This window comes from Eucyclogobius newberryi, unplaced genomic scaffold (assembly GCF_026437365.1).
Source record: "Eucyclogobius newberryi isolate DKJ021-1_F unplaced genomic scaffold, fEucNew1.0.hap1 SCAF_32, whole genome shotgun sequence".
In the NCBI taxonomy this organism is placed as follows: Eukaryota; Metazoa; Chordata; class Actinopteri; order Gobiiformes; family Gobiidae; genus Eucyclogobius; species Eucyclogobius newberryi.
The window spans coordinates 939047-959949 of record NW_027315968.1 but is presented as its reverse complement, the minus strand read 5'-3'; the positions used below and the strand labels follow the sequence as shown (position 1 = coordinate 959949).

At 51.9% G+C, this 20903-nt stretch overlaps 55 non-coding genes and 1 pseudogene across 55 annotated transcripts; 32 read left to right on the top strand and 24 right to left on the bottom strand.

Annotated features, from left to right (window-relative positions):
- The first annotated feature begins 134 nt into the window (after positions 1 to 134).
- Positions 135 to 300, top strand: LOC140374908 (U1 spliceosomal RNA). The gene has a single exon (XR_011929232.1). It is a non-coding gene; the product is annotated as a U1 spliceosomal RNA (small nuclear RNA).
- Positions 301 to 465: 165 nt separating this feature from the next.
- Positions 466 to 657, top strand: LOC140374969 (U2 spliceosomal RNA). The gene has a single exon (XR_011929290.1). It is a non-coding gene; the product is annotated as a U2 spliceosomal RNA (small nuclear RNA).
- Positions 658 to 1072: 415 nt separating this feature from the next.
- Positions 1073 to 1145, bottom strand: trnav-cac (transfer RNA valine (anticodon CAC)). Its single transcript has one exon. It is a non-coding gene; the product is annotated as a tRNA-Val (tRNA).
- An 81-nt stretch (positions 1146 to 1226) lies between these two features.
- Positions 1227 to 1298, bottom strand: trnad-guc (transfer RNA aspartic acid (anticodon GUC)). Its single transcript has one exon. It is a non-coding gene; the product is annotated as a tRNA-Asp (tRNA).
- Positions 1299 to 1402: 104 nt separating this feature from the next.
- LOC140375111 (U5 spliceosomal RNA) lies at positions 1403 to 1516 on the top strand. Its single transcript, XR_011929420.1, has one exon. It is a non-coding gene; the product is annotated as a U5 spliceosomal RNA (small nuclear RNA).
- A 287-nt stretch (positions 1517 to 1803) lies between these two features.
- LOC140374829 (U1 spliceosomal RNA) lies at positions 1804 to 1969 on the top strand. Its single transcript, XR_011929155.1, has one exon. It is a non-coding gene; the product is annotated as a U1 spliceosomal RNA (small nuclear RNA).
- A 165-nt stretch (positions 1970 to 2134) lies between these two features.
- On the top strand, positions 2135 to 2326 carry LOC140374926 (U2 spliceosomal RNA). Its single transcript, XR_011929249.1, has one exon. It is a non-coding gene; the product is annotated as a U2 spliceosomal RNA (small nuclear RNA).
- A 415-nt stretch (positions 2327 to 2741) lies between these two features.
- On the bottom strand, positions 2742 to 2814 carry trnav-cac (transfer RNA valine (anticodon CAC)). The gene has a single exon. It is a non-coding gene; the product is annotated as a tRNA-Val (tRNA).
- An 81-nt stretch (positions 2815 to 2895) lies between these two features.
- On the bottom strand, positions 2896 to 2967 carry trnad-guc (transfer RNA aspartic acid (anticodon GUC)). Its single transcript has one exon. It is a non-coding gene; the product is annotated as a tRNA-Asp (tRNA).
- Positions 2968 to 3167: 200 nt separating this feature from the next.
- Positions 3168 to 3240, bottom strand: trnav-aac (transfer RNA valine (anticodon AAC)). Its single transcript has one exon. It is a non-coding gene; the product is annotated as a tRNA-Val (tRNA).
- A 134-nt stretch (positions 3241 to 3374) lies between these two features.
- LOC140375110 (U5 spliceosomal RNA) lies at positions 3375 to 3488 on the top strand. Its single transcript, XR_011929419.1, has one exon. It is a non-coding gene; the product is annotated as a U5 spliceosomal RNA (small nuclear RNA).
- A 287-nt stretch (positions 3489 to 3775) lies between these two features.
- On the top strand, positions 3776 to 3941 carry LOC140374828 (U1 spliceosomal RNA). The gene has a single exon (XR_011929154.1). It is a non-coding gene; the product is annotated as a U1 spliceosomal RNA (small nuclear RNA).
- Positions 3942 to 4106: 165 nt separating this feature from the next.
- On the top strand, positions 4107 to 4253 carry LOC140375062 (U2 spliceosomal RNA; annotated as a pseudogene).
- A 415-nt stretch (positions 4254 to 4668) lies between these two features.
- On the bottom strand, positions 4669 to 4741 carry trnav-cac (transfer RNA valine (anticodon CAC)). The gene has a single exon. It is a non-coding gene; the product is annotated as a tRNA-Val (tRNA).
- A 356-nt stretch (positions 4742 to 5097) lies between these two features.
- trnav-aac (transfer RNA valine (anticodon AAC)) lies at positions 5098 to 5170 on the bottom strand. Its single transcript has one exon. It is a non-coding gene; the product is annotated as a tRNA-Val (tRNA).
- A 134-nt stretch (positions 5171 to 5304) lies between these two features.
- On the top strand, positions 5305 to 5418 carry LOC140375109 (U5 spliceosomal RNA). The gene has a single exon (XR_011929418.1). It is a non-coding gene; the product is annotated as a U5 spliceosomal RNA (small nuclear RNA).
- Positions 5419 to 5705: 287 nt separating this feature from the next.
- Positions 5706 to 5871, top strand: LOC140375220 (U1 spliceosomal RNA). Its single transcript, XR_011929523.1, has one exon. It is a non-coding gene; the product is annotated as a U1 spliceosomal RNA (small nuclear RNA).
- A 164-nt stretch (positions 5872 to 6035) lies between these two features.
- LOC140374968 (U2 spliceosomal RNA) lies at positions 6036 to 6227 on the top strand. Its single transcript, XR_011929289.1, has one exon. It is a non-coding gene; the product is annotated as a U2 spliceosomal RNA (small nuclear RNA).
- A 415-nt stretch (positions 6228 to 6642) lies between these two features.
- On the bottom strand, positions 6643 to 6715 carry trnav-cac (transfer RNA valine (anticodon CAC)). Its single transcript has one exon. It is a non-coding gene; the product is annotated as a tRNA-Val (tRNA).
- A 356-nt stretch (positions 6716 to 7071) lies between these two features.
- trnav-aac (transfer RNA valine (anticodon AAC)) lies at positions 7072 to 7144 on the bottom strand. The gene has a single exon. It is a non-coding gene; the product is annotated as a tRNA-Val (tRNA).
- Positions 7145 to 7278: 134 nt separating this feature from the next.
- Positions 7279 to 7392, top strand: LOC140375108 (U5 spliceosomal RNA). Its single transcript, XR_011929417.1, has one exon. It is a non-coding gene; the product is annotated as a U5 spliceosomal RNA (small nuclear RNA).
- A 287-nt stretch (positions 7393 to 7679) lies between these two features.
- Positions 7680 to 7845, top strand: LOC140375219 (U1 spliceosomal RNA). Its single transcript, XR_011929522.1, has one exon. It is a non-coding gene; the product is annotated as a U1 spliceosomal RNA (small nuclear RNA).
- Positions 7846 to 8009: 164 nt separating this feature from the next.
- On the top strand, positions 8010 to 8201 carry LOC140374967 (U2 spliceosomal RNA). Its single transcript, XR_011929288.1, has one exon. It is a non-coding gene; the product is annotated as a U2 spliceosomal RNA (small nuclear RNA).
- Positions 8202 to 8617: 416 nt separating this feature from the next.
- Positions 8618 to 8690, bottom strand: trnav-cac (transfer RNA valine (anticodon CAC)). The gene has a single exon. It is a non-coding gene; the product is annotated as a tRNA-Val (tRNA).
- Positions 8691 to 8771: 81 nt separating this feature from the next.
- trnad-guc (transfer RNA aspartic acid (anticodon GUC)) lies at positions 8772 to 8843 on the bottom strand. Its single transcript has one exon. It is a non-coding gene; the product is annotated as a tRNA-Asp (tRNA).
- A 410-nt stretch (positions 8844 to 9253) lies between these two features.
- On the top strand, positions 9254 to 9367 carry LOC140375107 (U5 spliceosomal RNA). Its single transcript, XR_011929416.1, has one exon. It is a non-coding gene; the product is annotated as a U5 spliceosomal RNA (small nuclear RNA).
- A 287-nt stretch (positions 9368 to 9654) lies between these two features.
- LOC140375217 (U1 spliceosomal RNA) lies at positions 9655 to 9820 on the top strand. The gene has a single exon (XR_011929521.1). It is a non-coding gene; the product is annotated as a U1 spliceosomal RNA (small nuclear RNA).
- A 165-nt stretch (positions 9821 to 9985) lies between these two features.
- Positions 9986 to 10177, top strand: LOC140374966 (U2 spliceosomal RNA). Its single transcript, XR_011929287.1, has one exon. It is a non-coding gene; the product is annotated as a U2 spliceosomal RNA (small nuclear RNA).
- Positions 10178 to 10592: 415 nt separating this feature from the next.
- Positions 10593 to 10665, bottom strand: trnav-cac (transfer RNA valine (anticodon CAC)). The gene has a single exon. It is a non-coding gene; the product is annotated as a tRNA-Val (tRNA).
- Positions 10666 to 11021: 356 nt separating this feature from the next.
- trnav-aac (transfer RNA valine (anticodon AAC)) lies at positions 11022 to 11094 on the bottom strand. The gene has a single exon. It is a non-coding gene; the product is annotated as a tRNA-Val (tRNA).
- Positions 11095 to 11228: 134 nt separating this feature from the next.
- On the top strand, positions 11229 to 11342 carry LOC140375106 (U5 spliceosomal RNA). The gene has a single exon (XR_011929415.1). It is a non-coding gene; the product is annotated as a U5 spliceosomal RNA (small nuclear RNA).
- Positions 11343 to 11629: 287 nt separating this feature from the next.
- On the top strand, positions 11630 to 11795 carry LOC140374895 (U1 spliceosomal RNA). The gene has a single exon (XR_011929219.1). It is a non-coding gene; the product is annotated as a U1 spliceosomal RNA (small nuclear RNA).
- A 164-nt stretch (positions 11796 to 11959) lies between these two features.
- LOC140374965 (U2 spliceosomal RNA) lies at positions 11960 to 12151 on the top strand. The gene has a single exon (XR_011929286.1). It is a non-coding gene; the product is annotated as a U2 spliceosomal RNA (small nuclear RNA).
- Positions 12152 to 12567: 416 nt separating this feature from the next.
- On the bottom strand, positions 12568 to 12640 carry trnav-cac (transfer RNA valine (anticodon CAC)). The gene has a single exon. It is a non-coding gene; the product is annotated as a tRNA-Val (tRNA).
- An 81-nt stretch (positions 12641 to 12721) lies between these two features.
- trnad-guc (transfer RNA aspartic acid (anticodon GUC)) lies at positions 12722 to 12793 on the bottom strand. The gene has a single exon. It is a non-coding gene; the product is annotated as a tRNA-Asp (tRNA).
- A 410-nt stretch (positions 12794 to 13203) lies between these two features.
- LOC140375105 (U5 spliceosomal RNA) lies at positions 13204 to 13317 on the top strand. Its single transcript, XR_011929414.1, has one exon. It is a non-coding gene; the product is annotated as a U5 spliceosomal RNA (small nuclear RNA).
- A 287-nt stretch (positions 13318 to 13604) lies between these two features.
- On the top strand, positions 13605 to 13770 carry LOC140375216 (U1 spliceosomal RNA). The gene has a single exon (XR_011929520.1). It is a non-coding gene; the product is annotated as a U1 spliceosomal RNA (small nuclear RNA).
- Positions 13771 to 13935: 165 nt separating this feature from the next.
- On the top strand, positions 13936 to 14127 carry LOC140374964 (U2 spliceosomal RNA). The gene has a single exon (XR_011929285.1). It is a non-coding gene; the product is annotated as a U2 spliceosomal RNA (small nuclear RNA).
- A 415-nt stretch (positions 14128 to 14542) lies between these two features.
- Positions 14543 to 14615, bottom strand: trnav-cac (transfer RNA valine (anticodon CAC)). Its single transcript has one exon. It is a non-coding gene; the product is annotated as a tRNA-Val (tRNA).
- Positions 14616 to 14971: 356 nt separating this feature from the next.
- On the bottom strand, positions 14972 to 15044 carry trnav-aac (transfer RNA valine (anticodon AAC)). Its single transcript has one exon. It is a non-coding gene; the product is annotated as a tRNA-Val (tRNA).
- A 134-nt stretch (positions 15045 to 15178) lies between these two features.
- LOC140375104 (U5 spliceosomal RNA) lies at positions 15179 to 15292 on the top strand. Its single transcript, XR_011929413.1, has one exon. It is a non-coding gene; the product is annotated as a U5 spliceosomal RNA (small nuclear RNA).
- A 287-nt stretch (positions 15293 to 15579) lies between these two features.
- Positions 15580 to 15745, top strand: LOC140374894 (U1 spliceosomal RNA). Its single transcript, XR_011929218.1, has one exon. It is a non-coding gene; the product is annotated as a U1 spliceosomal RNA (small nuclear RNA).
- Positions 15746 to 15910: 165 nt separating this feature from the next.
- Positions 15911 to 16102, top strand: LOC140375060 (U2 spliceosomal RNA). The gene has a single exon (XR_011929376.1). It is a non-coding gene; the product is annotated as a U2 spliceosomal RNA (small nuclear RNA).
- Positions 16103 to 16517: 415 nt separating this feature from the next.
- trnav-cac (transfer RNA valine (anticodon CAC)) lies at positions 16518 to 16590 on the bottom strand. The gene has a single exon. It is a non-coding gene; the product is annotated as a tRNA-Val (tRNA).
- Positions 16591 to 16671: 81 nt separating this feature from the next.
- trnad-guc (transfer RNA aspartic acid (anticodon GUC)) lies at positions 16672 to 16743 on the bottom strand. The gene has a single exon. It is a non-coding gene; the product is annotated as a tRNA-Asp (tRNA).
- Positions 16744 to 16945: 202 nt separating this feature from the next.
- trnav-aac (transfer RNA valine (anticodon AAC)) lies at positions 16946 to 17018 on the bottom strand. The gene has a single exon. It is a non-coding gene; the product is annotated as a tRNA-Val (tRNA).
- A 134-nt stretch (positions 17019 to 17152) lies between these two features.
- On the top strand, positions 17153 to 17266 carry LOC140375103 (U5 spliceosomal RNA). The gene has a single exon (XR_011929412.1). It is a non-coding gene; the product is annotated as a U5 spliceosomal RNA (small nuclear RNA).
- Positions 17267 to 17553: 287 nt separating this feature from the next.
- Positions 17554 to 17719, top strand: LOC140375215 (U1 spliceosomal RNA). The gene has a single exon (XR_011929519.1). It is a non-coding gene; the product is annotated as a U1 spliceosomal RNA (small nuclear RNA).
- Positions 17720 to 17884: 165 nt separating this feature from the next.
- Positions 17885 to 18076, top strand: LOC140374963 (U2 spliceosomal RNA). The gene has a single exon (XR_011929284.1). It is a non-coding gene; the product is annotated as a U2 spliceosomal RNA (small nuclear RNA).
- Positions 18077 to 18492: 416 nt separating this feature from the next.
- trnav-cac (transfer RNA valine (anticodon CAC)) lies at positions 18493 to 18565 on the bottom strand. Its single transcript has one exon. It is a non-coding gene; the product is annotated as a tRNA-Val (tRNA).
- An 81-nt stretch (positions 18566 to 18646) lies between these two features.
- On the bottom strand, positions 18647 to 18718 carry trnad-guc (transfer RNA aspartic acid (anticodon GUC)). The gene has a single exon. It is a non-coding gene; the product is annotated as a tRNA-Asp (tRNA).
- A 202-nt stretch (positions 18719 to 18920) lies between these two features.
- Positions 18921 to 18993, bottom strand: trnav-aac (transfer RNA valine (anticodon AAC)). The gene has a single exon. It is a non-coding gene; the product is annotated as a tRNA-Val (tRNA).
- A 134-nt stretch (positions 18994 to 19127) lies between these two features.
- LOC140375101 (U5 spliceosomal RNA) lies at positions 19128 to 19241 on the top strand. The gene has a single exon (XR_011929411.1). It is a non-coding gene; the product is annotated as a U5 spliceosomal RNA (small nuclear RNA).
- Positions 19242 to 19528: 287 nt separating this feature from the next.
- LOC140375213 (U1 spliceosomal RNA) lies at positions 19529 to 19694 on the top strand. The gene has a single exon (XR_011929517.1). It is a non-coding gene; the product is annotated as a U1 spliceosomal RNA (small nuclear RNA).
- Positions 19695 to 19859: 165 nt separating this feature from the next.
- Positions 19860 to 20051, top strand: LOC140374962 (U2 spliceosomal RNA). The gene has a single exon (XR_011929283.1). It is a non-coding gene; the product is annotated as a U2 spliceosomal RNA (small nuclear RNA).
- A 414-nt stretch (positions 20052 to 20465) lies between these two features.
- trnav-cac (transfer RNA valine (anticodon CAC)) lies at positions 20466 to 20538 on the bottom strand. Its single transcript has one exon. It is a non-coding gene; the product is annotated as a tRNA-Val (tRNA).
- Positions 20539 to 20903: the final 365 nt, after the last annotated feature.

Genomic DNA, 20903 nt, shown 5'->3' with positions numbered 1-20903 from the left:
TGCGTGTGTATCGCTGCCGTTTAACCTGGGGCTCAATCGTCGGGTGGAAGCTGGTCCATGCAAATGGCCGGAAGGACCATGCTGCCACATTGCCTCTTCCAGGGCCTGGGCCTTGGCTCGGAGCGGAGCAACTCATACTTACCTGGCAGGGGCGACACCATGATCAGGAAGGTGGTTCACCCAGGGCGAGGCTCGTCCATTGCACAAACAGGATGTGCTGACCCCTGTGAATTCCCCAAATGTGGGAATCTCAACTGCATAATTTCTGGTAGTGGGGGACTGCGTTCGCGCTCTCCCATCTTGTTTTTTGTCAGAGGAAAAAAAAAAAAACCCAAAGGGTCGTTTCCATGTACGCCGCTCGCGCTCCGGCCCCTCCGCCGGGCGCTTTGCGCGGGCGCCGCTTTGGACCGTTGACGGGAGGGTCAGCGTGGGGAGAGCTCACTGCTCCCCGAACCCATTGTGGGCATCGCTTCTCGGCCTTTTGGCTAAGATCAAGTGTAGTATCTGTTCTTATCAGTTTAATATCTGATACGTCCCCTACCCGGGGACCGTATATTAAATTGATTTTTGGACCAGGGAGATGGAATTTGGGGCTTGCTCCGTCCACTCCACGCATCGGCTCGGTATTGCAGTACCTCCGAGAACGGTGCACCTCCTCTCTCAGGTTAAAAAAAGTCATTCAGTTTGTTTTCGCCGTCACGTTACATGCAAATGTGCCATCATACCCTCATGTTAAACGCTTCCTTGCCGTTTGTCTGCTCCGGAAGTGGACAAAAATTCTCGGAGACGTTTTGAGTGGAAGGGCTGGATATTTCAAATCTCCCGCCAAAAGCCCTGACTGGAGAAGAGGGGGAGGGAAGGTGAAGTATCTGTTCCTAAACCCAACCCCCTTGGGAGGTAGCCCATTCCACGTAAACCCTTGTGCAAAATAGGCCACCTTTGGAATTTGAGTGGCCCCTTTGTGGAGTACAGTACATGTGACTAGTTGTTTTGTTTTTTTTTGGGGGGGGGGTCAAACGCAACACCGACTTTCAAACCCATCCTCGACAAGTAAAGTCTTCGCATGAGGGCGTGCTTCTGCCCGGTTTCGAGCCGGGGACCTTTTGCGTGTGAGGCAAACGTGATAACCGCTACACTACAGAAGCGATAGTGTAGCGCAGGTACGTTGGTGGGACAAGTCCTCAGCGTCAGTGCAACGCTTTCGTGCTGGGTAAAACGCACTTTCTCTCCCCGTCTGGGAATCGAACCCAGGTCTTCCGCGTGACAAGCGGAGATACTGTCCACTATACTAACGAGGACATATGGGGCTGCAGGGGGGCCCCTTTTTTTTTTTTTTTTTTTTTGGGGCGTGTGTGTCGGTGTCTTTTTCCCCCGATCGCCCCATGTGGCGCTGCAACGTGGCACTCTTGTTTCTCTTCAGAGCGTATAAATCTTTCGCCTTTTACTAAAGATTTCCGTGGAGAGGGACAACAAGAGATCTTTCCAATTTTTTGATGCCCTGCTTCAATGCGGGGCTTTTCTACCTATGTCTAAAGCAAGCAAGCGGTCATCCTCCAAGAGCAAAGGTTGTGTCTTGTCGGCCTTTAAACATGCCCTTGCGTACCCTCCGTTTGGCATCCCGTGTTCAAGAACTTTAAAAGTAAAAAAGAGTGCTTAGAACGCACAGACTTGCGTGTGTATCGCTGCCGTTTAACCTGGGGCTCAATCGTCGGGTGGAAGCTGGTCCATGCAAATGGCCGGAAGGACCATGCTGCCACATTGCCTCTTCCAGGGCCTGGGCCTTGGCTCGGAGCGGAGCAACTCATACTTACCTGGCAGGGGCGACACCATGATCAGGAAGGTGGTTCACCCAGGGCGAGGCTCGTCCATTGCACAAACAGGATGTGCTGACCCCTGTGAATTCCCCAAATGTGGGAATCTCAACTGCATAATTTCTGGTAGTGGGGGACTGCGTTCGCGCTCTCCCCTCTTGTTTTTTGTCAGAGGAAAAAAAAAAAAACCCAAAGGGTCGTTTCCATGTACGCCGCTCGCGCTCCGGCCCCTCCGCCGGGCGCTTTGCGCGGGCGCCGCTTTGGACCGTTGACGGGAGGGTCAGCGTGGGGAGAGCTCACTGCTCCCCGAACCCATTGTGGGCATCGCTTCTCGGCCTTTTGGCTAAGATCAAGTGTAGTATCTGTTCTTATCAGTTTAATATCTGATACGTCCCCTACCCGGGGACCGTATATTAAATTGATTTTTGGACCAGGGAGATGGAATTTGGGGCTTGCTCCGTCCACTCCACGCATCGGCTCGGTATTGCAGTACCTCCGAGATCGGTGCACCTCCTCTCTCAGGTTAAAAAAAGTCATTCAGTTTGTTTTCGCCGTCACGTTACATGCAAATGTGCCATCATACCCTCATGTTAAACGCTTCCTTGCCGTTTGTCTGCTCCGGAAGTGGACAAAAATTCTCGGAGACGTTTTGAGTGGAAGGGCTGGATATTTCAAATCTCCCGCCAAAAGCCCTGACTGGAGAAGAGGGGGAGGGAAGGTGAAGTATCTGTTCCTAAACCCAACCCCCTTGGGAGGTAGCCCATTCCACGTAAACCCTTGTGCAAAATAGGCCACCTTTGGAATTTGAGTGGCCCCTTTGTGGAGTACAGTACATGTGACTAGTTGTTTTGTTTTTTTTGGGGGGGGGGGTCAAACGCAACACCGACTTTCAAACCCATCCTCGACAAGTAAAGTCTTCGCATGAGGGCGTGCTTCTGCCCGGTTTCGAGCCGGGGACCTTTTGCGTGTGAGGCAAACGTGATAACCGCTACACTACAGAAGCGATAGTGTAGCGCAGGTACGTTGGTGGGACAAGTCCTCAGCGTCAGTGCAACGCTTTCGTGCTGGGTAAAACGCACTTTCTCTCCCCGTCTGGGAATCGAACCCAGGTCTTCCGCGTGACAAGCGGAGATACTGTCCACTATACTAACGAGGACATATGGGGCTGCAGGGGGGCCCCTTTTTTTTTTTTTTTTTTGGGGCGTGTGTGTCGGTGTCTTTTTCCCCCGATCTCTGTGATGAAAAGTTTGAAGGACTACGCCGACAATTCCTCCGCTCCTCCCTCTTTTCTAGGAATAAACCATCGAGTTTGGAATGAACCGTGTTAAAGATTGAAGCAAACATAAAAGGAGGCTTTGTTTCTGCCCGGTTTCGAGCCGAGGACCTTTCGCGCGTTAGGCGAACGTGATAACCGCTACACTACAGAAACGACGTGCGAGCCTGTCGTGTCCCTTTTGCCGCGCGACCGCCGATGCAAATGAGCGCGTGAACAGAAGTACACTGCCCGTGATGAAGCCCCGTGTGCCCTCAAGTACTGGACGCCGTGTGGCGCTGCAACGTGGCACTCTTGTTTCTCTTCAGAGCGTATAAATCTTTCGCCTTTTACTAAAGATTTCCGTGGAGAGGGACAACAAGAGATCTTTCCAATTTTTTGATGCCCTGCTTCAATGCGGGGCTTTTCTACCTATGTCTAAAGCAAGCAAGCGGTCATCCTCCAAGAGCAAAGGTTGTGTCTTGTCGGCCTTTAAACATGCCCTTGCGTACCCTCCGTTTGGCATCCCGTGTTCAAGAACTTTAAAAGTAAAAAAGAGTGCTTAGAACGCACAGACTTGCGTGTGTATCGCTGCCGTTTAACCTGGGGCTCAATCGTCGGGTGGAAGCTGGTCCATGCAAATGGCCGGAAGGACCATGCTGCCACATTGCCTCTTCCAGGGCCTGGGCCTTGGCTCGGAGCGGAGCAACTCATACTTACCTGGCAGGGGCGACACCATGATCAGGAAGGTGGTTCACCCAGGGCGAGGCTCGTCCATTGCACAAACAGGATGTGCTGACCCCTGTGAATTCCCCAAATGTGGGAATCTCAACTGCATAATTTCTGGTAGTGGGGGACTGCGTTCGCGCTCTCCCCTCTTGTTTTTTGTCAGAGGAAAAAAAAAAAAACCCAAAGGGTCGTTTCCATGTACGCCGCTCGCGCTCCGGCCCCTCCGCCGGGCGCTTTGCGCGGGCGCCGCTTTGGACCGTTGACGGGAGGGTCAGCGTGGGGAGAGCTCACTGCTCCCCGAACCCATTGTGGGCATCGCTTCTCGGCCTTTTGGCTAAGATCAAGTGTAGTATCTGTTCTTATCAGTTTAATATCTGATACGTCCCCTACCCGGGGGCTTGCTCCGTCCACTCCACGCATCGGCTCGGTATTGCAGTACCTCCGAGAACGGTGCACCTCCTCTCTCAGGTTAAAAAAAGTCATTCAGTTTGTTTTCGCCGTCACGTTACATGCAAATGTGCCATCATACCCTCATGTTAAACGCTTCCTTGCCGTTTGTCTGCTCCGGAAGTGGACAAAAATTCTCGGAGACGTTTTGAGTGGAAGGGCTGGATATTTCAAATCTCCCGCCAAAAGCCCTGACTGGAGAAGAGGGGGAGGGAAGGTGAAGTATCTGTTCCTAAACCCAACCCCCTTGGGAGGTAGCCCATTCCACGTAAACCCTTGTGCAAAATAGGCCACCTTTGGAATTTGAGTGGCCCCTTTGTGGAGTACAGTACATGTGACTAGTTGTTTTGTTTTTTTTTGGGGGGGGGGTCAAACGCAACACCGACTTTCAAACCCATCCTCGACAAGTAAAGTCTTCGCATGAGGGCGTGCTTCTGCCCGGTTTCGAGCCGGGGACCTTTTGCGTGTGAGGCAAACGTGATAACCGCTACACTACAGAAGCGATAGTGTAGCGCAGGTACGTTGGTGGGACAAGTCCTCAGCGTCAGTGCAACGCTTTCGTGCTGGGTAAAACGCACTTTCTCTCCCCGTCTGGGAATCGAACCCAGGTCTTCTGCGTGACAAGCGGAGATACTGTCCACTATACTAACGAGGACATATGGGGCTGCAGGGGGGCCCCTTTTTTTTTTTTTTTTTTTTTGGGGCGTGTGTGTCGGTGTCTTTTTCCCCCGATCTCTGTGATGAAAAGTTTGAAGGACTACGCCGACAATTCCTCCGCTCCTCCCTCTTTTCTAGGAATAAACCATCGAGTTTGGAATGAACCGTGTTAAAGATTGAAGCAAACATAAAAGGAGGCTTTGTTTCTGCCCGGTTTCGAGCCGAGGACCTTTCGCGCGTTAGGCGAACGTGATAACCGCTACACTACAGAAACGACGTGCGAGCCTGTCGTGTCCCTTTTGCCGCGCGACCGCCGATGCAAATGAGCGCGTGAACAGAAGTACACTGCCCGTGATGAAGCCCCGTGTGCCCTCAAGTACTGGACGCCGTGTGGCGCTGCAACGTGGCACTCTTGTTTCTCTTCAGAGCGTATAAATCTTTCGCCTTTTACTAAAGATTTCCGTGGAGAGGGACAACAAGAGATCTTTCCAATTTTTTGATGCCCTGCTTCAATGCGGGGCTTTTCTACCTATGTCTAAAGCAAGCAAGCGGTCATCCTCCAAGAGCAAAGGTTGTGTCTTGTCGGCCTTTAAACATGCCCTTGCGTACCCTCCGTTTGGCATCCCGTGTTCAAGAACTTTAAAAGTAAAAAAGAGTGCTTAGAACGCACAGACTTGCGTGTGTATCGCTGCCGTTTAACCTGGGGCTCAATCGTCGGGTGGAAGCTGGTCCATGCAAATGGCCGGAAGGACCATGCTGCCACATTGCCTCTTCCAGGGCCTGGGCCTTGGCTCGGAGCGGAGCAACTCATACTTACCTGGCAGGGGCGACACCATGATCAGGAAGGTGGTTCACCCAGGGCGAGGCTCGTCCATTGCACAAACAGGATGTGCTGACCCCTGTGAATTCCCCAAATGTGGGAATCTCAACTGCATAATTTCTGGTAGTGGGGGACTGCGTTCGCGCTCTCCCCTCTTGTTTTTTGTTAGAGGAAAAAAAAAAAACCCAAAGGGTCGTTTCCATGTACGCCGCTCGCGCTCCGGCCCCTCCGCCGGGCGCTTTGCGCGGGCGCCGCTTTGGACCATTGACGGGAGGGTCAGCGTGGGGAGAGCTCACTGCTCCCCGAACCCATTGTGGGCATCGCTTCTCGGCCTTTTGGCTAAGATCAAGTGTAGTATCTGTTCTTATCAGTTTAATATCTGATACGTCCCCTACCCGGGGACCGTATATTAAATTGATTTTTGGACCAGGGAGATGGAATTTGGGGCTTGCTCCGTCCACTCCACGCATCGGCTCGGTATTGCAGTACCTCCGAGAACGGTGCACCTCCTCTCTCAGGTTAAAAAAAGTCATTCAGTTTGTTTTCGCCGTCACGTTACATGCAAATGTGCCATCATACCCTCATGTTAAACGCTTCCTTGCCGTTTGTCTGCTCCGGAAGTGGACAAAAATTCTCGGAGACGTTTTGAGTGGAAGGGCTGGATATTTCAAATCTCCCGCCAAAAGCCCTGACTGGAGAAGAGGGGGAGGGAAGGTGAAGTATCTGTTCCTAAACCCAACCCCCTTGGGAGGTAGCCCATTCCACGTAAACCCTTGTGCAAAATAGGCCACCTTTGGAATTTGAGTGGCCCCTTTGTGGAGTACAGTACATGTGACTAGTTGTTTTGTTTTTTTTTGGGGGGGGGGTCAAACGCAACACCGACTTTCAAACCCATCCTCGACAAGTAAAGTCTTCGCATGAGGGCGTGCTTCTGCCCGGTTTCGAGCCGGGGACCTTTTGCGTGTGAGGCAAACGTGATAACCGCTACACTACAGAAGCGATAGTGTAGCGCAGGTACGTTGGTGGGACAAGTCCTCAGCGTCAGTGCAACGCTTTCGTGCTGGGTAAAACGCACTTTCTCTCCCCGTCTGGGAATCGAACCCAGGTCTTCTGCGTGACAAGCGGAGATACTGTCCACTATACTAACGAGGACATATGGGGCTGCAGGGGGGCCCCTTTTTTTTTTTTTTTTTTTTTGGGGCGTGTGTGTCGGTGTCTTTTTCCCCCGATCTCTGTGATGAAAAGTTTGAAGGACTACGCCGACAATTCCTCCGCTCCTCCCTCTTTTCTAGGAATAAACCATCGAGTTTGGAATGAACCGTGTTAAAGATTGAAGCAAACATAAAAGGAGGCTTTGTTTCTGCCCGGTTTCGAGCCGAGGACCTTTCGCGCGTTAGGCGAACGTGATAACCGCTACACTACAGAAACGACGTGCGAGCCTGTCGTGTCCCTTTTGCCGCGCGACCGCCGATGCAAATGAGCGCGTGAACAGAAGTACACTGCCCGTGATGAAGCCCCGTGTGCCCTCAAGTACTGGACGCCGTGTGGCGCTGCAACGTGGCACTCTTGTTTCTCTTCAGAGCGTATAAATCTTTCGCCTTTTACTAAAGATTTCCGTGGAGAGGGACAACAAGAGATCTTTCCAATTTTTTGATGCCCTGCTTCAATGCGGGGCTTTTCTACCTATGTCTAAAGCAAGCAAGCGGTCATCCTCCAAGAGCAAAGGTTGTGTCTTGTCGGCCTTTAAACATGCCCTTGCGTACCCTCCGTTTGGCATCCCGTGTTCAAGAACTTTAAAAGTAAAAAAGAGTGCTTAGAACGCACAGACTTGCGTGTGTATCGCTGCCGTTTAACCTGGGGCTCAATCGTCGGGTGGAAGCTGGTCCATGCAAATGGCCGGAAGGACCATGCTGCCACATTGCCTCTTCCAGGGCCTGGGCCTTGGCTCGGAGCGGAGCAACTCATACTTACCTGGCAGGGGCGACACCATGATCAGGAAGGTGGTTCACCCAGGGCGAGGCTCGTCCATTGCACAAACAGGATGTGCTGACCCCTGTGAATTCCCCAAATGTGGGAATCTCAACTGCATAATTTCTGGTAGTGGGGGACTGCGTTCGCGCTCTCCCCTCTTGTTTTTTGTTAGAGGAAAAAAAAAAAACCCAAAGGGTCGTTTCCATGTACGCCGCTCGCGCTCCGGCCCCTCCGCCGGGCGCTTTGCGCGGGCGCCGCTTTGGACCATTGACGGGAGGGTCAGCGTGGGGAGAGCTCACTGCTCCCCGAACCCATTGTGGGCATCGCTTCTCGGCCTTTTGGCTAAGATCAAGTGTAGTATCTGTTCTTATCAGTTTAATATCTGATACGTCCCCTACCCGGGGACCGTATATTAAATTGATTTTTGGACCAGGGAGATGGAATTTGGGGCTTGCTCCGTCCACTCCACGCATCGGCTCGGTATTGCAGTACCTCCGAGAACGGTGCACCTCCTCTCTCAGGTTAAAAAAAGTCATTCAGTTTGTTTTCGCCGTCACGTTACATGCAAATGTGCCATCATACCCTCATGTTAAACGCTTCCTTGCCGTTTGTCTGCTCCGGAAGTGGACAAAAATTCTCGGAGACGTTTTGAGTGGAAGGGCTGGATATTTCAAATCTCCCGCCAAAAGCCCTGACTGGAGAAGAGGGGGAGGGAAGGTGAAGTATCTGTTCCTAAACCCAACCCCCTTGGGAGGTAGCCCATTCCACGTAAACCCTTGTGCAAAATAGGCCACCTTTGGAATTTGAGTGGCCCCTTTGTGGAGTACAGTACATGTGACTAGTTGTTTTGTTTTTTTTTTGGGGGGGGGGTCAAACGCAACACCGACTTTCAAACCCATCCTCGACAAGTAAAGTCTTCGCATGAGGGCGTGCTTCTGCCCGGTTTCGAGCCGGGGACCTTTTGCGTGTGAGGCAAACGTGATAACCGCTACACTACAGAAGCGATAGTGTAGCGCAGGTACGTTGGTGGGACAAGTCCTCAGCGTCAGTGCAACGCTTTCGTGCTGGGTAAAACGCACTTTCTCTCCCCGTCTGGGAATCGAACCCAGGTCTTCCGCGTGACAAGCGGAGATACTGTCCACTATACTAACGAGGACATATGGGGCTGCAGGGGGGCCCCTTTTTTTTTTTTTTTTTTTTTGGGGCGTGTGTGTCGGTGTCTTTTTCCCCCGATCTCTGTGATGAAAAGTTTGAAGGACTACGCCGACAATTCCTCCGCTCCTCCCTCTTTTCTAGGAATAAACCATCGAGTTTGGAATGAACCGTGTTAAAGATTGAAGCAAACATAAAAGGAGGCTTAGTTTCTGCCCGGTTTCGAGCCGAGGACCTTTCGCGCGTTAGGCGAACGTGATAACCGCTACACTACAGAAACGACGTGCGAGCCTGTCGTGTCCCTTTTGCCGCGCGACCGCCGATGCAAATGAGCGCGTGAACAGAAGTACACTGCCCGTGATGAAGCCCCGTGTGCCCTCAAGTACTGGACGCCGTGTGGCGCTGCAACGTGGCACTCTTGTTTCTCTTCAGAGCGTATAAATCTTTCGCCTTTTACTAAAGATTTCCGTGGAGAGGGACAACAAGAGATCTTTCCAATTTTTTGATGCCCTGCTTCAATGCGGGGCTTTTCTACCTATGTCTAAAGCAAGCAAGCGGTCATCCTCCAAGAGCAAAGGTTGTGTCTTGTCGGCCTTTAAACATGCCCTTGCGTACCCTCCGTTTGGCATCCCGTGTTCAAGAACTTTAAAAGTAAAAAAGAGTGCTTAGAACGCACAGACTTGCGTGTGTATCGCTGCCGTTTAACCTGGGGCTCAATCGTCGGGTGGAAGCTGGTCCATGCAAATGGCCGGAAGGACCATGCTGCCACATTGCCTCTTCCAGGGCCTGGGCCTTGGCTCGGAGCGGAGCAACTCATACTTACCTGGCAGGGGCGACACCATGATCAGGAAGGTGGTTCACCCAGGGCGAGGCTCGTCCATTGCACAAACAGGATGTGCTGACCCCTGTGAATTCCCCAAATGTGGGAATCTCAACTGCATAATTTCTGGTAGTGGGGGACTGCGTTCGCGCTCTCCCCTCTTGTTTTTTGTCAGAGGAAAAAAAAAAAAACCCAAAGGGTCGTTTCCATGTACGCCGCTCGCGCTCCGGCCCCTCCGCCGGGCGCTTTGCGCGGGCGCCGCTTTGGACCGTTGACGGGAGGGTCAGCGTGGGGAGAGCTCACTGCTCCCCGAACCCATTGTGGGCATCGCTTCTCGGCCTTTTGGCTAAGATCAAGTGTAGTATCTGTTCTTATCAGTTTAATATCTGATACGTCCCCTACCCGGGGACCGTATATTAAATTGATTTTTGGACCAGGGAGATGGAATTTGGGGCTTGCTCCGTCCACTCCACGCATCGGCTCGGTATTGCAGTACCTCCGAGAACGGTGCACCTCCTCTCTCAGGTTAAAAAAAGTCATTCAGTTTGTTTTCGCCGTCACGTTACATGCAAATGTGCCATCATACCCTCATGTTAAACGCTTCCTTGCCGTTTGTCTGCTCCGGAAGTGGACAAAAATTCTCGGAGACGTTTTGAGTGGAAGGGCTGGATATTTCAAATCTCCCGCCAAAAGCCCTGACTGGAGAAGAGGGGGAGGGAAGGTGAAGTATCTGTTCCTAAACCCAACCCCCTTGGGAGGTAGCCCATTCCACGTAAACCCTTGTGCAAAATAGGCCACCTTTGGAATTTGAGTGGCCCCTTTGTGGAGTACAGTACATGTGACTAGTTGTTTTGTTTTTTTTTGGGGGGGGGGTCAAACGCAACACCGACTTTCAAACCCATCCTCGACAAGTAAAGTCTTCGCATGAGGGCGTGCTTCTGCCCGGTTTCGAGCCGGGGACCTTTTGCGTGTGAGGCAAACGTGATAACCGCTACACTACAGAAGCGATAGTGTAGCGCAGGTACGTTGGTGGGACAAGTCCTCAGCGTCAGTGCAACGCTTTCGTGCTGGGTAAAACGCACTTTCTCTCCCCGTCTGGGAATCGAACCTAGGTCTTCCGCGTGACAAGCGGAGATACTGTCCACTATACTAACGAGGACATATGGGGCTGCAGGGGGGCCCCTTTTTTTTTTTTTTTTTTTTTGGGGCGTGTGTGTCGGTGTCTTTTTCCCCCGATCTCTGTGATGAAAAGTTTGAAGGACTACGCCGACAATTCCTCCGCTCCTCCCTCTTTTCTAGGAATAAACCATCGAGTTTGGAATGAACCGTGTTAAAGATTGAAGCAAACATAAAAGGAGGCTTTGTTTCTGCCCGGTTTCGAGCCGAGGACCTTTCGCGCGTTAGGCGAACGTGATAACCGCTACACTACAGAAACGACGTGCGAGCCTGTCGTGTCCCTTTTGCCGCGCGACCGCCGATGCAAATGAGCGCGTGAACAGAAGTACACTGCCCGCGATGAAGCCCCGTGTGCCCTCAAGTACTGGACGCCGTGTGGCGCTGCAACGTGGCACTCTTGTTTCTCTTCAGAGCGTATAAATCTTTCGCCTTTTACTAAAGATTTCCGTGGAGAGGGACAACAAGAGATCTTTCCAATTTTTTGATGCCCTGCTTCAATGCGGGGCTTTTCTACCTATGTCTAAAGCAAGCAAGCGGTCATCCTCCAAGAGCAAAGGTTGTGTCTTGTCGGCCTTTAAACATGCCCTTGCGTACCCTCCGTTTGGCATCCCGTGTTCAAGAACTTTAAAAGTAAAAAAGAGTGCTTAGAACGCACAGACTTGCGTGTGTATCGCTGCCGTTTAACCTGGGGCTCAATCGTCGGGTGGAAGCTGGTCCATGCAAATGGCCGGAAGGACCATGCTGCCACATTGCCTCTTCCAGGGCCTGGGCTTTGGCTCGGAGCGGAGCAACTCATACTTACCTGGCAGGGGCGACACCATGATCAGGAAGGTGGTTCACCCAGGGCGAGGCTCGTCCGTTGCACAAACAGGATGTGCTGACCCCTGTGAATTCCCCAAATGTGGGAATCTCAACTGCATAATTTCTGGTAGTGGGGGACTGCGTTCGCGCTCTCCCCTCTTGTTTTTTGTCAGAGGAAAAAAAAAAAACCCAAAGGGTCGTTTCCATGTACGCCGCTCGCGCTCCGGCCCCTCCGCCGGGCGCTTTGCGCGGGCGCCGCTTTGGACCGTTGACGGGAGGGTCAGCGTGGGGAGAGCTCACTGCTCCCCGAACCCATTGTGGGCATCGCTTCTCGGCCTTTTGGCTAAGATCAAGTGTAGTATCTGTTCTTATCAGTTTAATATCTGATACGTCCCCTACCCGGGGACCGTATATTAAATTGATTTTTGGACCAGGGAGATGGAATTTGGGGCTTGCTCCGTCCACTCCACGCATCGGCTCGGTATTGCAGTACCTCCGAGAACGGTGCACCTCCTCTCTCAGGTTAAAAAAAGTCATTCAGTTTGTTTTCGCCGTCACGTTACATGCAAATGTGCCATCATACCCTCATGTTAAATGCTTCCTTGCCGTTTGTCTGCTCCGGAAGTGGACAAAAATTCTCGGAGACGTTTTGAGTGGAAGGGCTGGATATTTCAAATCTCCCGCCAAAAGCCCTGACTGGAGAAGAGGGGGAGGGAAGGTGAAGTATCTGTTCCTAAACCCAACCCCCTTGGGAGGTAGCCCATTCCACGTAAACCCTTGTGCAAAATAGGCCACCTTTGGAATTTGAGTGGCCCCTTTGTGGAGTACAGTACATGTGACTAGTTGTTTTGTTTTTTTTTTGGGGGGGGGGTCAAACGCAACACCGACTTTCAAACCCATCCTCGACAAGTAAAGTCTTCGCATGAGGGCGTGCTTCTGCCCGGTTTCGAGCCGGGGACCTTTTGCGTGTGAGGCAAACGTGATAACCGCTACACTACAGAAGCGATAGTGTAGCGCAGGTACGTTGGTGGGACAAGTCCTCAGCGTCAGTGCAACGCTTTCGTGCTGGGTAAAACGCACTTTCTCTCCCCGTCTGGGAATCGAACCCAGGTCTTCCGCGTGACAAGCGGAGATACTGTCCACTATACTAACGAGGACATATGGGGCTGCAGGGGGGCCCCTTTTTTTTTTTTTTTTTTTTTGGGGCGTGTGTGTCGGTGTCTTTTTCCCCCGATCTCTGTGATGAAAAGTTTGAAGGACTACGCCGACAATTCCTCCGCTCCTCCCTCTTTTCTAGGAATAAACCATCGAGTTTGGAATGAACCGTGTTAAAGATTGAAGCAAACATAAAAGGAGGCTTAGTTTCTGCCCGGTTTCGAGCCGAGGACCTTTCGCGCGTTAGGCGAACGTGATAACCGCTACACTACAGAAACGACGTGCGAGCCTGTCGTGTCCCTTTTGCCGCGCGACCGCCGATGCAAATGAGCGCGTGAACAGAAGTACACTGCCCGTGATGAAGCCCCGTGTGCCCTCAAGTACTGGACGCCGTGTGGCGCTGCAACGTGGCACTCTTGTTTCTCTTCAGAGCGTATAAATCTTTCGCCTTTTACTAAAGATTTCCGTGGAGAGGGACAACAAGAGATCTTTCCAATTTTTTGATGCCCTGCTTCAATGCGGGGCTTTTCTACCTATGTCTAAAGCAAGCAAGCGGTCATCCTCCAAGAGCAAAGGTTGTGTCTTGTCGGCCTTTAAACATGCCCTTGCGTACCCTCCGTTTGGCATCCCGTGTTCAAGAACTTTAAAAGTAAAAAAGAGTGCTTAGAACGCACAGACTTGCGTGTGTATCGCTGCCGTTTAACCTGGGGCTCAATCGTCGGGTGGAAGCTGGTCCATGCAAATGGCCGGAAGGACCATGCTGCCACATTGCCTCTTCCAGGGCCTGGGCCTTGGCTCGGAGCGGAGCAACTCATACTTACCTGGCAGGGGCGACACCATGATCAGGAAGGTGGTTCACCCAGGGCGAGGCTCGTCCATTGCACAAACAGGATGTGCTGACCCCTGTGAATTCCCCAAATGTGGGAATCTCAACTGCATAATTTCTGGTAGTGGGGGACTGCGTTCGCGCTCTCCCCTCTTGTTTTTTGTCAGAGGAAAAAAAAAAAAACCCAAAGGGTCGTTTCCATGTACGCCGCTCGCGCTCCGGCCCCTCCGCCGGGCGCTTTGCGCGGGCGCCGCTTTGGACCGTTGACGGGAGGGTCAGCGTGGGGAGAGCTCACTGCTCCCCGAACCCATTGTGGGCATCGCTTCTCGGCCTTTTGGCTAAGATCAAGTGTAGTATCTGTTCTTATCAGTTTAATATCTGATACGTCCCCTACCCGGGGACCGTATATTAAATTGATTTTTGGACCAGGGAGATGGAATTTGGGGCTTGCTCCGTCCACTCCACGCATCGGCTCGGTATTGCAGTACCTCCGAGAACGGTGCACCTCCTCTCTCAGGTTAAAAAAAGTCATTCAGTTTGTTTTCGCCGTCACGTTACATGCAAATGTGCCATCATACCCTCATGTTAAACGCTTCCTTGCCGTTTGTCTGCTCCGGAAGTGGACAAAAATTCTCGGAGACGTTTTGAGTGGAAGGGCTGGATATTTCAAATCTCCCGCCAAAAGCCCTGACTGGAGAAGAGGGGGAGGGAAGGTGAAGTATCTGTTCCTAAACCCAACCCCCTTGGGAGGTAGCCCATTCCACGTAAACCCTTGTGCAAAATAGGCCACCTTTGGAATTTGAGTGGCCCCTTTGTGGAGTACAGTACATGTGACTAGTTGTTTTGTTTTTTTTTGGGGGGGGGGTCAAACGCAACACCGACTTTCAAACCCATCCTCGACAAGTAAAGTCTTCGCATGAGGGCGTGCTTCTGCCCGGTTTCGAGCCGGGGACCTTTTGCGTGTGAGGCAAACGTGATAACCGCTACACTACAGAAGCGATAGTGTAGCGCAGGTACGTTGGTGGGACAAGTCCTCAGCGTCAGTGCAACGCTTTCGTGCTGGGTAAAACGCACTTTCTCTCCCCGTCTGGGAATCGAACCTAGGTCTTCCGCGTGACAAGCGGAGATACTGTCCACTATACTAACGAGGACATATGGGGCTGCAGGGGGGCCCCTTTTTTTTTTTTTTTTTTTTTGGGGCGTGTGTGTCGGTGTCTTTTTCCCCCGATCTCTGTGATGAAAAGTTTGAAGGACTACGCCGACAATTCCTCCGCTCCTCCCTCTTTTCTAGGAATAAACCATCGAGTTTGGAATGAACCGTGTTAAAGATTGAAGCAAACATAAAAGGAGGCTTTGTTTCTGCCCGGTTTCGAGCCGAGGACCTTTCGCGCGTTAGGCGAACGTGATAACCGCTACACTACAGAAACGACGTGCGAGCCTGTCGTGTCCCTTTTGCCGCGCGACCGCCGATGCAAATGAGCGCGTGAACAGAAGTACACTGCCCGTGATGAAGCCCCGTGTGCCCTCAAGTACTGGACGCCGTGTGGCGCTGCAACGTGGCACTCTTGTTTCTCTTCAGAGCGTATAAATCTTTCGCCTTTTACTAAAGATTTCCGTGGAGAGGGACAACAAGAGATCTTTCCAATTTTTTGATGCCCTGCTTCAATGCGGGGCTTTTCTACCTATGTCTAAAGCAAGCAAGCGGTCATCCTCCAAGAGCAAAGGTTGTGTCTTGTCGGCCTTTAAACATGCCCTTGCGTACCCTCCGTTTGGCATCCCGTGTTCAAGAACTTTAAAAGTAAAAAAGAGTGCTTAGAACGCACAGACTTGCGTGTGTATCGCTGCCGTTTAACCTGGGGCTCAATCGTCGGGTGGAAGCTGGTCCATGCAAATGGCCGGAAGGACCATGCTGCCACATTGCCTCTTCCAGGGCCTGGGCCTTGGCTCGGAGCGGAGCAACTCATACTTACCTGGCAGGGGCGACACCATGATCAGGAAGGTGGTTCACCCAGGGCGAGGCTCGTCCGTTGCACAAACAGGATGTGCTGACCCCTGTGAATTCCCCAAATGTGGGAATCTCAACTGCATAATTTCTGGTAGTGGGGGACTGCGTTCGCGCTCTCCCCTCTTGTTTTTTGTCAGAGGAAAAAAAAAAAAACCCAAAGGGTCGTTTCCATGTACGCCGCTCGCGCTCCGGCCCCTCCGCCGGGCGCTTTGCGCGGGCGCCGCTTTGGACCGTTGACGGGAGGGTCAGCGTGGGGAGAGCTCACTGCTCCCCGAACCCATTGTGGGCATCGCTTCTCGGCCTTTTGGCTAAGATAAAGTGTAGTATCTGTTCTTATCAGTTTAATATCTGATACGTCCCCTACCCGGGGACCGTATATTAAATTGATTTTTGGACCAGGGAGATGGAATTTGGGGCTTGCTCCGTCCACTCCACGCATCGGCTCGGTATTGCAGTACCTCCGAGAACGGTGCACCTCCTCTCTCAGGTTAAAAAAAGTCATTCAGTTTGTTTTCGCCGTCACGTTACATGCAAATGTGCCATCATACCCTCATGTTAAACGCTTCCTTGCCGTTTGTCTGCTCCGGAAGTGGACAAAAATTCTCGGAGACGTTTTGAGTGGAAGGGCTGGATATTTCAAATCTCCCGCCAAAAGCCCTGACTGGAGAAGAGGGGGAGGGAAGGTGAAGTATCTGTTCCTAAACCCAACCCCCTTGGGAGGTAGCCCATTCCACGTAAACCCTTGTGCAAAATAGGCCACCTTTGGAATTTGAGTGGCCCCTTTGTGGAGTACAGTACATGTGACTAGTTGTTTTGTTTTTTTTTGGGGGGGGGGTCAAACGCAACACCGACTTTCAAACCCATCCTCGACAAGTAAAGTCTTCGCATGAGGGCGTGCTTCTGCCCGGTTTCGAGCCGGGGACCTTTTGCGTGTGAGGCAAACGTGATAACCGCTACACTACAGAAGCGATAGTGTAGCGCAGGTACGTTGGTGGGACAAGTCCTCAGCGTCAGTGCAACGCTTTCGTGCTGGGTAAAACGCACTTTCTCTCCCCGTCTGGGAATCGAACCCAGGTCTTCCGCGTGACAAGCGGAGATACTGTCCACTATACTAACGAGGACATATGGGGCTGCAGGGGGGCCCCTTTTTTTTTTTTTTTTTTTTGGGGCGTGTGTGTCGGTGTCTTTTTCCCCCGATCTCTGTGATGAAAAGTTTGAAGGACTACGCCGACAATTCCTCCGCTCCTCCCTCTTTTCTAGGAATAAACCATCGAGTTTGGAATGAACCGTGTTAAAGATTGAAGCAAACATAAAAGGAGGCTTTGTTTCTGCCCGGTTTCGAGCCGAGGACCTTTCGCGCGTTAGGCGAACGTGATAACCGCTACACTACAGAAACGACGTGCGAGCCTGTCGTGTCCCTTTTGCCGCGCGACCGCCGATGCAAATGAGCGCGTGAACAGAAGTACACTGCCCGTGATGAAGCCCCGTGTGCCCTCAAGTACTGGACGCCGTGTGGCGCTGCAACGTGGCACTCTTGTTTCTCTTCAGAGCGTATAAATCTTTCGCCTTTTACTAAAGATTTCCGTGGAGAGGGACAACAAGAGATCTTTCCAATTTTTTGATGCCCTGCTTCAATGCGGGGCTTTTCTACCTATGTCTAAAGCAAGCAAGCGGTCATCCTCCAAGAGCAAAGGTTGTGTCTTGTCGGCCTTTAAACATGCCCTTGCGTACCCTCCGTTTGGCATCCCGTGTTCAAGAACTTTAAAAGTAAAAAAGAGTGCTTAGAACGCACAGACTTGCGTGTGTATCGCTGCCGTTTAACCTGGGGCTCAATCGTCGGGTGGAAGCTGGTCCATGCAAATGGCCGGAAGGACCATGCTGCCACATTGCCTCTTCCAGGGCCTGGGCCTTGGCTCGGAGCGGAGCAACTCATACTTACCTGGCAGGGGCGACACCATGATCAGGAAGGTGGTTCACCCAGGGCGAGGCTCGTCCATTGCACAAACAGGATGTGCTGACCCCTGTGAATTCCCCAAATGTGGGAATCTCAACTGCATAATTTCTGGTAGTGGGGGACTGCGTTCGCGCTCTCCCCTCTTGTTTTTTGTCAGAGGAAAAAAAAAAAAACCCAAAGGGTCGTTTCCATGTACGCCGCTCGCGCTCCGGCCCCTCCGCCGGGCGCTTTGCGCGGGCGCCGCTTTGGACCGTTGACGGGAGGGTCAGCGTGGGGAGAGCTCACTGCTCCCCGAACCCATTGTGGGCATCGCTTCTCGGCCTTTTGGCTAAGATCAAGTGTAGTATCTGTTCTTATCAGTTTAATATCTGATACGTCCCCTACCCGGGGACCGTATATTAAATTGATTTTTGGACCAGGGAGATGGAATTTGGGGCTTGCTCCGTCCACTCCACGCATCGGCTCGGTATTGCAGTACCTCCGAGAACGGTGCACCTCCTCTCTCAGGTTAAAAAAAGTCATTCAGTTTGTTTTCGCCGTCACGTTACATGCAAATGTGCCATCATACCCTCATGTTAAACGCTTCCTTGCCCGTTTGTCTGCTCCGGAAGTGGACAAAAATTCTCGGAGACGTTTTGAGTGGAAGGGCTGGATATTTCAAATCTCCCGCCAAAAGCCCTGACTGGAGAAGAGGGGGAGGGAAGGTGAAGTATCTGTTCCTAAACCCAACCCCCTTGGGAGGTAGCCCATTCCACGTAAACCCTTGTGCAAAATAGGCCACCTTTGGAATTTGAGTGGCCCCTTTGTGGAGTACAGTACATGTGACTAGTTGTTTTGTTTTTTTTTGGGGGGGGGGTCAAACGCAACACCGACTTTCAAACCCATCCTCGACAAGTAAAGTCTTCGCATGAGGGCGTGCTTCTGCCCGGTTTCGAGCCGGGGACCTTTTGCGTGTGAGGCAAACGTGATAACCGCTACACTACAGAAGCGATAGTGTAGCGCAGGTACGTTGGTGGGACAAGTCCTCAGCGTCAGTGCAACGCTTTCGTGCTGGGTAAAACGCACTTTCTCTCCCCGTCTGGGAATCGAACCCAGGTCTTCCGCGTGACAAGCGGAGATACTGTCCACTATACTAACGAGGACATATGGGGCTGCAGGGGGGCCCCTTTTTTTTTTTTTTTTTTTTGGGGCGTGTGTGTCGGTGTCTTTTTCCCCCGATCTCTGTGATGAAAAGTTTGAAGGACTACGCCGACAATTCCTCCGCTCCTCCCTCTTTTCTAGGAATAAACCATCGAGTTTGGAATGAACCGTGTTAAAGATTGAAGCAAACATAAAAGGAGGCTTTGTTTCTGCCCGGTTTCGAGCCGAGGACCTTTCGCGCGTTAGGCGAACGTGATAACCGCTACACTACAGAAACGACGTGCGAGCCTGTCGTGTCCCTTTTGCCGCGCGACCGCCGATGCAAATGAGCGCGTGAACAGAAGTACACTGCCCGTGATGAAGCCCCGTGTGCCCTCAAGTACTGGACGCCGTGTGGCGCTGCAACGTGGCACTCTTGTTTCTCTTCAGAGCGTATAAATCTTTCGCCTTTTACTAAAGATTTCCGTGGAGAGGGACAACAAGAGATCTTTCCAATTTTTTGATGCCCTGCTTCAATGCGGGGCTTTTCTACCTATGTCTAAAGCAAGCAAGCGGTCATCCTCCAAGAGCAAAGGTTGTGTCTTGTCGGCCTTTAAACATGCCCTTGCGTACCCTCCGTTTGGCATCCCGTGTTCAAGAACTTTAAAAGTAAAAAAGAGTGCTTAGAACGCACAGACTTGCGTGTGTATCGCTGCCGTTTAACCTGGGGCTCAATCGTCGGGTGGAAGCTGGTCCATGCAAATGGCCGGAAGGACCATGCTGCCACATTGCCTCTTCCAGGGCCTGGGCCTTGGCTCGGAGCGGAGCAACTCATACTTACCTGGCAGGGGCGACACCATGATCAGGAAGGTGGTTCACCCAGGGCGAGGCTCGTCCATTGCACAAACAGGATGTGCTGACCCCTGTGAATTCCCCAAATGTGGGAATCTCAACTGCATAATTTCTGGTAGTGGGGGACTGCGTTCGCGCTCTCCCCTCTTGTTTTTTGTCAGAGGAAAAAAAAAAAAACCCAAAGGGTCGTTTCCATGTACGCCGCTCGCGCTCCGGCCCCTCCGCCGGGCGCTTTGCGCGGGCGCCGCTTTGGACCGTTAACGGGAGGGTCAGCGTGGGGAGAGCTCACTGCTCCCCGAACCCATTGTGGGCATCGCTTCTCGGCCTTTTGGCTAAGATCAAGTGTAGTATCTGTTCTTATCAGTTTAATATCTGATACGTCCCCTACCCGGGGACCGTATATTAAATTGATTTTTGGACCAGGGAGATGGAATTTGGGGCTTGCTCCGTCCACTCCACGCATCGGCTCGGTATTGCAGTACCTCCGAGAACGGTGCACCTCCTCTCTCAGGTTAAAAAAAGTCATTCAGTTTGTTTTCGCCGTCACGTTACATGCAAATGTGCCATCATACCCTCATGTTAAACGCTTCCTTGCCGTTTGTCTGCTCCGGAAGTGGACAAAAATTCTCGGAGACGTTTTGAGTGGAAGGGCTGGATATTTCAAATCTCCCGCCAAAAGCCCTGACTGGAGAAGAGGGGGAGGGAAGGTGAAGTATCTGTTCCTAAACCCAACCCCCTTGGGAGGTAGCCCATTCCACGTAAACCCTTGTGCAAAATAGGCCACCTTTGGAATTTGAGTGGCCCCTTTGTGGAGTACAGTACATGTGACTAGTTGTTTTGTTTTTTTTTGGGGGGGGGTCAAACGCAACACCGACTTTCAAACCCATCCTCGACAAGTAAAGTCTTCGCATGAGGGCGTGCTTCTGCCCGGTTTCGAGCCGGGGACCTTTTGCGTGTGAGGCAAACGTGATAACCGCTACACTACAGAAGCGATAGTGTAGCGCAGGTACGTTGGTGGGACAAGTCCTCAGCGTCAGTGCAACGCTTTCGTGCTGGGTAAAACGCACTTTCTCTCCCCGTCTGGGAATCGAACCCAGGTCTTCCGCGTGACAAGCAGAGATACTGTCCACTATACTAACGAGGACATATGGGGCTGCAGGGGGGCCCCTTTTTTTTTTTTTTTTTTTTGGGGGCGTGTGTGTCGGTGTCTTTTTCCCCCGATCTCTGTGATGAAAAGTTTGAAGGACTACGCCGACAATTCCTCCGCTCCTCCCTCTTTTCTAGGAATAAACCATCGAGTTTGGAATGAACCGTGTTAAAGATTGAAGCAAACATAAAAGGAGGCTTTGTTTCTGC